Source organism: Neomonachus schauinslandi, chromosome 10 (genome assembly GCF_002201575.2).
Source record: "Neomonachus schauinslandi chromosome 10, ASM220157v2, whole genome shotgun sequence".
In the NCBI taxonomy this organism is placed as follows: domain Eukaryota; kingdom Metazoa; phylum Chordata; class Mammalia; order Carnivora; family Phocidae; genus Neomonachus; species Neomonachus schauinslandi.
In genome coordinates this window covers 48103965-48115405 of record NC_058412.1, presented here as the reverse complement: position 1 = coordinate 48115405, position 11441 = coordinate 48103965, and positions in this window count along the sequence as shown.

Below are 11441 nucleotides of genomic sequence, written 5' to 3'. Positions count from 1 at the left end.
CTCTCTGACAATTAAATAAAATCTTAAAAAAAAAGAAATGCAAATTCTCAGGCCCCATCCCAGACATATTGCATCAAACTCTGGGGATAAAGCCCAACTCTGTTTTAATAAGGCACCAGGTGATTTTGGTACATGTCGAAGCCTGAAAACCACAGGTGTAAAGTATTCCCAAGTTGGGACAAGGTTCTCTGCCCCCAGTGAGCTAGCAAAAAAGAGCCAGTTGCCTCGATTATCTATTAGCCTCTTGTGCGGGTCCCCTGGGTTGGTTCTCCAAGCTGCAGAGAAGTCCTTTTCCTTGCCATAACATCAGTGAGGTGAGGACTTACCTCTGAATGATTAGTTGGGATTTTATTTATTGGCAGAGAAGCATCTGGGATGGACAGACTTCACAGTGCTTTCTCAAATGAGTTGCTTCTCTCTTTGAGGTATAAAGATCTAGAAGTAACCCAAAAGAGGTCCTCAGAAGGCACTGGGTCATCTAGTTCTGAGGTGTTACAATGTGTTCCCTGACGGTTCTCCAGACCCTGTGGCTGTTCCTTGCTTGTTCCCATTATCTTAGGACAGAGTCTCCCACCTGGCCTCCCACAGAACAAGGGGGTCAGGGGTACACCGAATTGCCATGAATCCCTCAGAGACAGCCCCAAACTTCGGACTCCCAGTTGCCTCACCTGGAAGCCATCTCTGCTTCATCTCTACCTACTCTACTCCCAAACTACCTGGTATTAGAACCATCTCTGTATGTCTTGTCTTCCTCATAGTCTGAAGTGCTTAGCAAATAGCAAAGAACTCAGTAAATAATGGTAACTTTTATTATTATTATTATTATTTTGTATTAAACAGGAGAAGAGGGGAAGGGCACCCCAGGTAGAGAGAACGGTGGGGTCAGCAACATAATTTTCGGGTCCTGGAGCAAAGTGAGAATGTGAGGTCTGGCGAGGGAGCTGGGAAATCAGTCTCCCCTTCCCATTGGCCCACTGCCCCAACCCATGTGTGATGATGACCCCCAAGAGATAGCAATCTCTACACAGGGACACGTTCAGATCCCAGATCAAGGTTGGGGGAGAGGTCCCCACTGAGTTACCTGCCAAAACCCACCACCAGAGCACTGCCAGCCCAGGGCAGGGATGGCTGCGACCATGTCCTGCCGAGATTATGCCCAAACCTGACCCTCCCCACTCATGCACCTGGGCCCTGGTTGGCGCTGGAGGGCAATGGAGGACTGACTCAGTCATCATCCAGGCAGAGGCAGTAGCTCTCATGGAGTGGGAAGGGGGATATCGGACTCCAGGGGCAGGAAGCAGGGGGCCAAGAGGTGGGACCACATATAAGCAGAGGCTCTAAGTGCCTGGCATACCTTTCATTGCCCCATTGGACTTCACCTAGAAATTCAAAGGAGGGCACGTACTGCATGGAGCACTGGGTGTTACACGAAAACAGTGAATCGTGGATCACTACATCAAAAACTAATGATGTGTTGTATGGTGACTAACATAACATAATAAAATAAAATTTAAAAAAAATGCAGAGAGACAATTAAGAATTTCCAGACAGCCCTTACAGAGCATTATACTCCAAGCACAGAGCCCTCTGAGTGTGGAGACTTGGGTGACTGCACTGGCCGTGTGCTCGTGAAGACAGTCCTGTGGGCCAGAATATGTGAAGACATGGCATGTTAGGGGAACTGCAAAGTGACACATTGTAAGAAAAAAGTTTTTTTCTCTTTCCAAAATTTTATTTAAATTCTAGTTAGTTAAATAGAGTGTAATGTTGGTTTCAGGAGTAGAATTTAGTGATTCATCACTTACATACAACACCCAGTGCTTATCACGACCAGTGTCCTCCTTAAGGCCCAGCACCCATTTAGCCCACCCCCCCCAACCTCCCTCCATCAACCCTCAGTTTGTTCTCTGTTGTTAAGAGTCTCCTAGGGTTTGCTTCCCTCTCTCTAAGAAAAGAGTAAGAGTTAATTCTGAGGTGAGAAGGGGTAGGAGGTGAGGCTAGAAAGGCAGATTAGAACATAATATTTAATAGGTAGACAAAGGGAGAGCCATAAAACTTATATTTTCAGATGAAAAAATATAGTAATAGAGAATCGATACAAAAACATTTGAAAGGTAGTTCTATATTAGTTTCCCAGGACTGCTGTTACAAATTACCACAAACTGGGTCGCCTAAAGCAATAGAAATTTATTCTCATAGTTCAGGAAGCCAGAAATGCAAAATCAAGGTGTTGGCAGGTTTGGCTTTTTCTGGAGTCTCTGAGGAAGAAATTGACTGATGTCTCTCTCCTAGCTTCTCCCAGCCTCCTAGTTGCCCACAAGCCTTGGCGTTCCTTGGCTTGTAGACCCATCACTCCACAATCTCTGCCTCCATCTTAACACGACCTTCAAGTTTGTCTCTGTCTCCACCTCTTCTTGTAAGAATACCAGTCACTGGATTTCGGACCTACGCTAAATCCAGGGTGATTTAATCTCAAGATCCTTAACTATACACCTGCAAAGACTCTTTTTCCAAATAAGGGCACATTCTGAGGTTCTGGATGGACATGAATGAGGAGGGGCGGGGCATTATTCAAATCAAAAAGGAATAAAATCACCAGTGCTTCTGCTACCTAGAGCTGCCAATGGTGAATACTTTAGGGTATATCCTTCCAGGGCATTCTATGTATAGATTTAGCTTGTATAATGTTTTACTTAATGCTGATCCAGTATGTAGAGTTTGCTGAAAGGAATTTTTAAGCAAGAAAGGTGATCTGCTCAGGGACAGTGGTGTGTTGGAGCGGTTCATCCTGGCTCCCAAGAAAAGACTATGCCCATCTCATCTCAATTTCCTGTTCAGTAACCTCAAGCCAGTAGCTTGCACTCAGCCATGGTGGGAGTACTTACACCACAGTAAATCAGCGAAGGCTACAAATCTGGGCTTATTTTTAGGAGATCCTACTTACTAGCACATCAGTGGATTCTTACCTGGCAGAGGAGAGAGAAGAACATTCTAGGCAGGAATTATAAGAGACAAGGCAGGCAGGTATGGAGGCACTGGCGTGTTTGGGAACGCCAACCAGAAGGGGGTGACTGTCCCAGAAGGGGCTGACTGGGCAGTGGTAGGCAGAGGCTGGCTAGAGGATGGGCGGCTGCATTGGGATGGGCCTTGTGAACCATGCAAAGTACTAGGGATTGTATTTTAGGAAGACAATAATTGGTAGCAAAGTAGTTGGTGGATGAGTGTGCAGTGGGACTGGTGGTTAGGAGGCACCTATAAGAGGAGAAGGGACAGCCATGAGAGTCAACAGAGCATCACCTAGTCTCTGCTCGCACTGGTCAAGGCAAGTCCAACAGCAAGATTTCCTTCTGGACTCGAGCCCAGCTAGTCCAACCAAACCTCAAATGTCTCTTACACTCAGAATTCAAGTCCCATTCCAACATGTCTCTGGAACCCTTGGTTATGGTAAACAAACCTCCTTATAGCTTGAATCTCTTTAAAGACAAACAAACAAACAAACAAAACCTTCCCTTGCTTCCCTGATATTTGATTCTTTCTGGAGAGCCTTGGGCTCTTCATTGACTAACTCCCATTTAGGGGGTGGAGGCAGGTTATCAGAATTCTTCTAGCATTTTGTTGCTCCTCCCCAAACATTTTCCTCCACCTTTCTAAAACTCTCTGCCCTTGGAAGCAGTACCAGCCTATTTTGTTAGTGTGCTTTGTAGATGTTCCTAGTCCTTGAGGTCCTAGGGACCCAGGTCACAGTGTTTTTACCCAGCTCAAGTTCTGTGTCATCCTGGAAAACTTTAACCATGCGGTTGATCCCCCTGTATCTGGACTCTAAGTTCCCTGATCTTATGATTTATTTAACTGATCTATGTTAAATTTTCTATCTTACAGAGAATATACTGTATTTTCTGGCATTCCTGGGATATTTACCAGGAAGCAGAAGTTGTCACTGTTCTCCACACTCTCCTAACATATCACTCCTCCACTGCCTCCTTTGTTTTTCAGAAACCAACTACTTACCTATTTATTTATTTATTTATTTATTTTTATTTAAAAGAATGTTTTTAATGAATCTCTGCACCTAATGTGGGGCTCGAACTCATGACCCCAAGATCAAGAGTCACATGCTCTACTGACTGAGCCAGCCGGGTGCTCCAGAAACCAACTCTTTTGAGGACCATGCCATCTGACTCTGCCACTTCATCTCATCATGGACAGGGTGGTGCCAGGGTTCCACACTCAGAAGGGTCCCACACTTGGTTTAATGCTCCCCTGTTACCATCTGGAAGGGTTTCTTTTGTTGTTGTTGTTTTAAGTAGGCTCTACACCCAATGTGGGGCTTGAATTCACTGACTGAGCTAGCAAGGTGCCTCATCTTGAAGTTCTTAATAATTTTGTCTTTGAACTTGTGTTTTGCAAGTGAAATCCAATAGGACAACGGAGCAGGCTTGTGAACAGAGGAGATAATGTGCAGCATGTGGGTCTGCCATTCCTTGCTGCCCCTGTGTATTGTATTCATGATGCCCCACAAGAAAGGAATCCTGGTGGACACATGATGTGTGGGAGTTCAGTGAGACATAAAATGAATACTAGATAAGTGTGTTATTTCTATGACTGAATAAGTGGGATTTTTATAGCCCTAGAGGCCACACGTCCTGTTTCAACTAGAACTTGCTTCAAATGTAGGAAGAAGGCACTTCAAGAAACAAAAACAATCAAGGAACCCTATCATATCCTTTCCTATTGTATCACAAGCCCGCCACTTACTCTGTAAATGATGATGCAGAAGGAAAGGGAAAGACTGGGGGACCCACAGTTCCTTCCTTACTCATCGGTAAGCCTATGGTAGAGAGTGTTGGTAGAATGGTATGTACATCAAGAAGTAAAATAAAAACAGGTGAGTTAATTCAATTCTGGTAAGAATGAAACACACATGTATGTGCCAGCTATAAAATACAAATTCTGACATTGCAGTGATTCTGCATATGAGTCAAGTGTTCTTGCATTTGCATTTAAAACTGGCATTGCACGATGTAAAGATGAACAGTAAAATTCAGGCTAATAATTTAAAATTTTAATTTTTCTCTACTGAGAAAAACATTAAACAACAAGTGAAAAACACGACAACAAGAGAAAGAATGTGGAAGAAAGAAAAAAATGTTTTACCGACTCATGTTCACGGCCACAGGCTTCCTCTGCACCCTAAAACCTGGCATCATGCTCTGCAATTTCCACATTCACTTGGTTGATCTGCAGTCCAGAAATACATGTTTTAGAAAAAGCGGTGTACTGGGCACCTGGGTGGCTCAGTTGGTTGAGCGACTGCTTTCAGCTCAGGTCATGATCCTGGAGTCCCGGGATGGAGTCCCGCATCGGGCTCCCTGCTCAGCGGGGAGTCTGCTTCTCCCTCAGACCCTCCCGCCCCCTCATGTGCTCTCTCTTGCTCTCTCTCTCTCTCAAATAAATAAATTAAAAAAAAAAGAAAAGCGGTGTATTGTCTTAAGATACAAAGTTGTATACACATGAAATACTTAGAAAAATTGATGCTACTTTAGACAAGGATGTTTATTCCAATACTTCTTACAACAGTAAAATTTGAAACAATAAATGTGGAATATAACAGAATGCAATTATCAACTCTTCCCCGGGCCTCCAGCCTGCTGGCTCCCCCTGCAGATTGTGGACTTGCCAGCCCCCACAATTGTGTGAGCCCATTTCTTCAAATAAATCCCCCTCTATATACATACATGTCCTATTGGCTCTCCTTCTCTGGAGTTTAACACAAGGTCCTTCCTATATTTTTCTTCCCTTGTCCATTTCTATAACCATATCTGGACTGTGTCATGATCAGAACCTGCACCACCTCTGAAGTCTTACCCCGACTCGGAACCTCAGATGCTACTGTTACCCCTGTGTGTAGATCTGTTTCTGCTGTCTCATTTGGTCCTGTCATCCTTCCATTTCCTCATCATCCACCAGCCCTCTTCTGGATGACTCCTCTGTCCTTACTCAGCTTAAGCTTCCCCATCCCATTAGCTCAGTCACTCTCCTGCCCAAACTTTCTACTCCCTTCTCTGTCCTTCTGCTCCAGCTGGCCTGCCAGTTTCCAACTCGGGATCAGCCTCACCAGCTGCTGCCTTCACTTCTGGACCCACATGACTGACATATTAGTCAGGGTTCTTCAGGGAGGCAGGATTCCTTCTTCCTCTGTGGGATGGCACTATTTTTCTCTTAAGGACTTCAATTAATTGGATGATTATGGAACATAATCTGCTTTACTCGAAGTTTACTCTGCATTATGGAGAGTAATTCGCTTTACTAAAAATCTACTGATTTCCCTGTAATTATATCTAAAAAATAATCGGACCAAACATCTGGAGATCAGAACCTAATCAAGTTGACACATAAAATTAACTATCACAGCTGAGTCACTGGAAAAACTCACGTTTTCATTTAGCGTATATTTATTGAGCACATAGAATGTGCTATGTGTTGAGAACATAAAGATGGATAAGACCCAATCTTTTTCCCCTCAAGGAGCTCATCATCTCTTGGAGTGAGGTGGACACAGAAGCAGATATTTATAATACAAGGTGATGTGGTACGCAGTGTGTTATCTGCTTGTGGGATAGAAAATTTGACCTGGTTCTATTAAATAAATCATAAGATCAAGGAACTTTGAATCCATAGAATAAATCAACCTCCTGGTTGAAGTTGTACAGGTTGACACAGGACTTGGATTGGACAAAGAGGTGACAACGGAACTGTATCGTAAAGAGTAAGTAGGAATTGAGTAGGTGAGGAAGGAAGAAAAGAACAGGGCATTTCAGGTTGGATTGTGGGGTGATAGCAGGACATATAGCACAAGTTAGGAATCAGAGGTAATGTTGTGCAACAGGAATTTGTGTTACTCGAGTGGAAAGACGGGGAAAGCAGAAGGAAAGATTCTTGAGTTCAGTGAAGCAATATGTATTTACTGGGAGTCTGCTTTTGCCAGGTACTAAGCATGTATATGAGTGTCGGGGGAGAGAAGATACTGGGGTGGAGTGAGGTGTTCCTGATGTCAGAGTTAATAGGTCGGGGACACACATATATACTCACTCACACACACACTGGGGTTTTCCATGGAGTGATCAGAGATGGCTTTGTCCATTGTAGTTACATGTGTCTTGTGTTTGCAGTGCTGGAGGATGGGGAGCCCAGAGTGGAGGGGAAGGACAGCAGAAAGAAAAGGTGCAGTCATAATGTAAACAGACAGACGTTCAAGGAAGGCTCATAGGAACCCGGTTTCCACTGTACTAGGAAGAGGCCAAATTTGCTGGTGGGGAGATTTTGTGTCAGGAAGGACACATGGCAGAACAGGGAGATCGATGAATACAAACTTAAGTAGTTTGGGCCTGATCTTGTGGACAGGGAGGCTTGATCAAAACAGTGGTATGGTGAAAACAAAACAAAACACAAAACTATAGGTGATATGGGTATGGGAACAGTGGCTCAAGTGAGGTCTTCTGAGGGTGGGGGGAGGATTGGGCTGGGGCACTATCATGAAGGGCTTTGAGTGACAAGCTAAAGGTGTGAAGTGTTATCTTTCAGGCTAGCATTTTTTTTTTTCCAAAAAGTTGTAAAGCAGTGGAAACTTTTTTCAAAATAATCTTAGCAGAAGTCCAATGTATGAAGCAGACACAAGCAGCCACCAGGTTTGGCTGGCTTGGAAGCCCCTGTCTGAAGGTGATGGGGATCTAAGGAAGTTGAAACTCTGATGTCAGTGTGGGACCCAGCCTGGCGTGGAAGAAGGTGGAAGCTGGGGTCAGGGTTAGAAAGAGATGATGAGAGTGCAGCTTATGGAGGAAGCAGCAGAGATGAAAGGAACAAGGTGACCTTGAAGAACTTAGAGGGGAGAAGCAACAGGCAGGGGAGGGAAGAACGTCAGGCAGTGGGGAGGAAGGAGAGCTTTAGGTGTGGTCATGGGTGAGGCTCTTGGCTGCCACCGCCACCGGGGAGGAAAACTTAGAAAACATCTGGTCCAGCTGTGTGGCCACTGACACAGATGGTCATTCCTGCCTGCCCCACTTTGTTCGGTGCTGGGACTTTTTGGAAGAACTTCTGGAATAAGCTTTCGAATGTAGAGTCTTATGGAAATTGCAATAGTATGCACTTGTTCATGCAGTCTGACAATCTGCAGGAGTAAGAGAATCCCTCCACCTGGGCTGTCAAGGGAGTTTTGTTTGGAAGATCCAACACTGGCCTTGAGTCCTGGGCCAAGATTACACAGACAGGTGCTTGACTGTCAAGAATTATGAAGCGTTTGAGGATTTACCTTACCTGAAAGCTACTAAGCCTACTTCATGGATGCTGGCAGAGGATATATGACTCCTGGGTCAGAGATAAAGCACAGCTTATTACTTACAGCAATAGCCGTAACTCAAGTAACATCATGTTGGCGTTTCTTCCTCAAACCTCAATTTCCACAGGATAATACATGAAAGGGCCAGGTAGTGCTTGCACAAGGAGGGGGCTACATTAGAAGAGAGGAACCCCAAGTTTGGGGAACTTGAATCTTTTATAATGGGCAGTAAGCCTACCTGAAATTTGCCCTGGAGGGAGACACTATCTTTGTTATTACACCAAACAGTAAACTTGCCAGTGCTCTGGAGGGAGATGTTATCTGTCTTCCAAGGCTGTTTGCCAACATCCTTGAGAAGATAGTCTCAAAATCAAGTAGTCTTGTGATCCCCAAGATATTCAGAAATGCCAGGAAACTGTGGAGAGCTGTCTCCTAAAATGACAAGGCTCTGATAATGATGCCTTGGAGGGTTGACAAAAACCCTTCACTCCCTATCTCTTTCCTCTATTGGGCCCACAAAACATAGGTGACTTTTCTGGTTGACCTCAAAGGTGGAACCTTCTATTACACTGGCATTCTTTAAAATGTCTCAAAGATCTGAGTTTTGTATCTGAAGTTCGACCCTAAAGGGAAGTTCCGCTTGTCTGTATGTGGTTAGTCTAACGATCCTTCACCAATCAGGTCTTCAAGCTACTTTGTTTTAACCTCAAAGCTCTCTGGTTCCTGACTAGCTTGAAATTTTGTGAAACTGGATCAGTCTTATTTACTTGGACCCAGAGGCTGAGCCCATAATTAAGAGGTGTATGAGGAATGTTCAGAAACTTTCCTAAAGAGTTTTCTCAAATTTGAGAGAAACAAAATGCATATAGAACTTGGCAGATAGGAGTTGTAAAATAGAGCAACTACATACCCCGGGGAAAGATTTTATGAGGCCGTTGAAGGTCCTTCTAAACGACCAGTCTTGTTGTTGCAGGATTTTTTTCTCTGTCAGTTGCCATGGTTCTTGGTCATGCCACTTCGAAGAATGTAGAGGCAGACTGGACTGAGTGGTGGGCAGCAACACAAGGTTTATTGAGCGATAGCAAAGTGATAGTACAAAGCTCCCAAGGAAAGAGGGGACCCGAAGGGGTTGCCACTGGAGTGTCTATGGCTAGGGGTTTTTGTGGGCTTATAAGGATGAACCCTCCCTGCGCCCATCATCCAGTCAGATTTTTGTCACCTATCTATCAAATGGGAAAGGGTGGAGGGCTCCTTCCAAGGCGGTGTAAAATCCTTTTAAGGGCAGTTTTCCTCTTGGGGGCAGGGGGCTTGTCCCTGTCTGCCTGCCTTCCAGTGATCCTTCATCATTGTCACTTTATAACCTTGACAGACTGAAGATTCACACTTCGGCACGTTCAGATGAGGATGAATTGTAGCAACAGCCATGAATATGGGACCAGGAACTGCAGTTACTTTAAGCCAATGCTCTGAATCCTCAGCCCCTTCAGAGACCAGAGGGCTCAGATGGAGGCTGCATTTGTTGTAGTGGTCCAGGCCTGTACCGTGAGGGAAACGAACCTCATTTCCATCACAGTGACTGACTGAAATGGGGATCATCATCCATACTAAAGGCAACCAGGTTTAGATTGGATATCATGGAGCTCAACCCATGGGAGGTGGCCCGGTGAAAAACTTAACTCAGTACAGGGACCCATGTTGGTTGGGACAAACAAGCCCAAACAAATCCTCTCTATTGAAGAGTATGAACATCAGATCCACAGAGAGATGCTGGCATACGCTTAGTAAGCAAAGCTAGGGGTGTTTCAGTTCTCCCTGAGGCCTGCTGGTCATCCCAGTCCAGGATACATTGGAACCTGGAAAAAATAAAGAGTTAAGGATGAACAGATCCTGCATGCCCTCACATTCCCTTGTACCCTCATCGCTGTTTCTGATCCACCCTTGAAACTTTGCACTGTAACATGACTGTGTCCTAAGACAACTAAGAGGCCTTTTAATCAGTGTGTGACTAGACTGAGAATCCAAGGTAGAGAATAAATGAAGGATTCCCACTTGTGAGTGAGCAGAGATGCTGGGAAGTGAGGCATTATGCTCGAGCTGTCTGCACTGTTAAAGGCAAAGGTAAAGATTTGTTCCCAGCCGCTCCCGAAAAACTTTACGGGGTGTGGTCCGTAATGTACGAGAGACCCTGAAAAACCTTCCAGCACATTAGAAAATAAAGCTTCTTTGCGCACACTCCCTCACTAGAGGATTCGCTCTTTCACAAGGCTTTCAGTACAACCTTATGCTGCCCATATTGTGTCTCCAACCAGATCTCTGATACGAACACAAACTCATAAAACCAGCTGTCTCCTTGCCATCTCTACTTAATTATCGTAAGCATTTCAGCTTATGGAACTCTGGATCTACCCACTAATCCATTCTTTCCCAGGTTCCCCTGTCTCAATAAATGGGACTACCCATTTACTTAAACCAGAAACCTGGAGTCATTCAACCTACCAGCAAGTGTTCTGACTTCTAGCTCCGTCTACTGGTCTCTCTTTCTGCAGCTGTCATCTTTTGCTGAGCCACCTTCATTTCTGGCCTGGTTGACTCAATGGCCTCCAAACTGGTTACCCACTTCTGCTCTTTTCCAACCCATGCGTCAAATGGGAGCCAGAGTGGCTTATAAATATTTATACATTGAACCATGTCACTCACCTTAGATGATTTAGAGTCTTCCCACTCAATTTAGAATAAAAATCCCACTTTCCTCTCATGGTCTCCCATATTCTCCATGAATTGGAGCCTCATCTCATGCCTCCCTTCCTCTACGCTGCCCTTCCTTTGTACTTCTTGCAGTGGCTTGTCCTTGCCACAATGTTTGCTATTCTGGTGCCTGTGAGCATGCCTTTCCCTCTCCTGGAAGGCTTGTTGGCCCCACTCGGCCAGGATGACCATGCCATGCACACTGTGTTTTCTGTGGGCAATGTCCCCTAGGGCTGTACGTTGAGGCAGCCCTCTTTCCTGACCACACAGTCTAAACTGGGCTGCCAGCTTCCCACTCTCAGAGCACATTTTTTTTTCCCTCATAGCATGTGTCATAATTTATATTACATGCTGATTTGGGTTT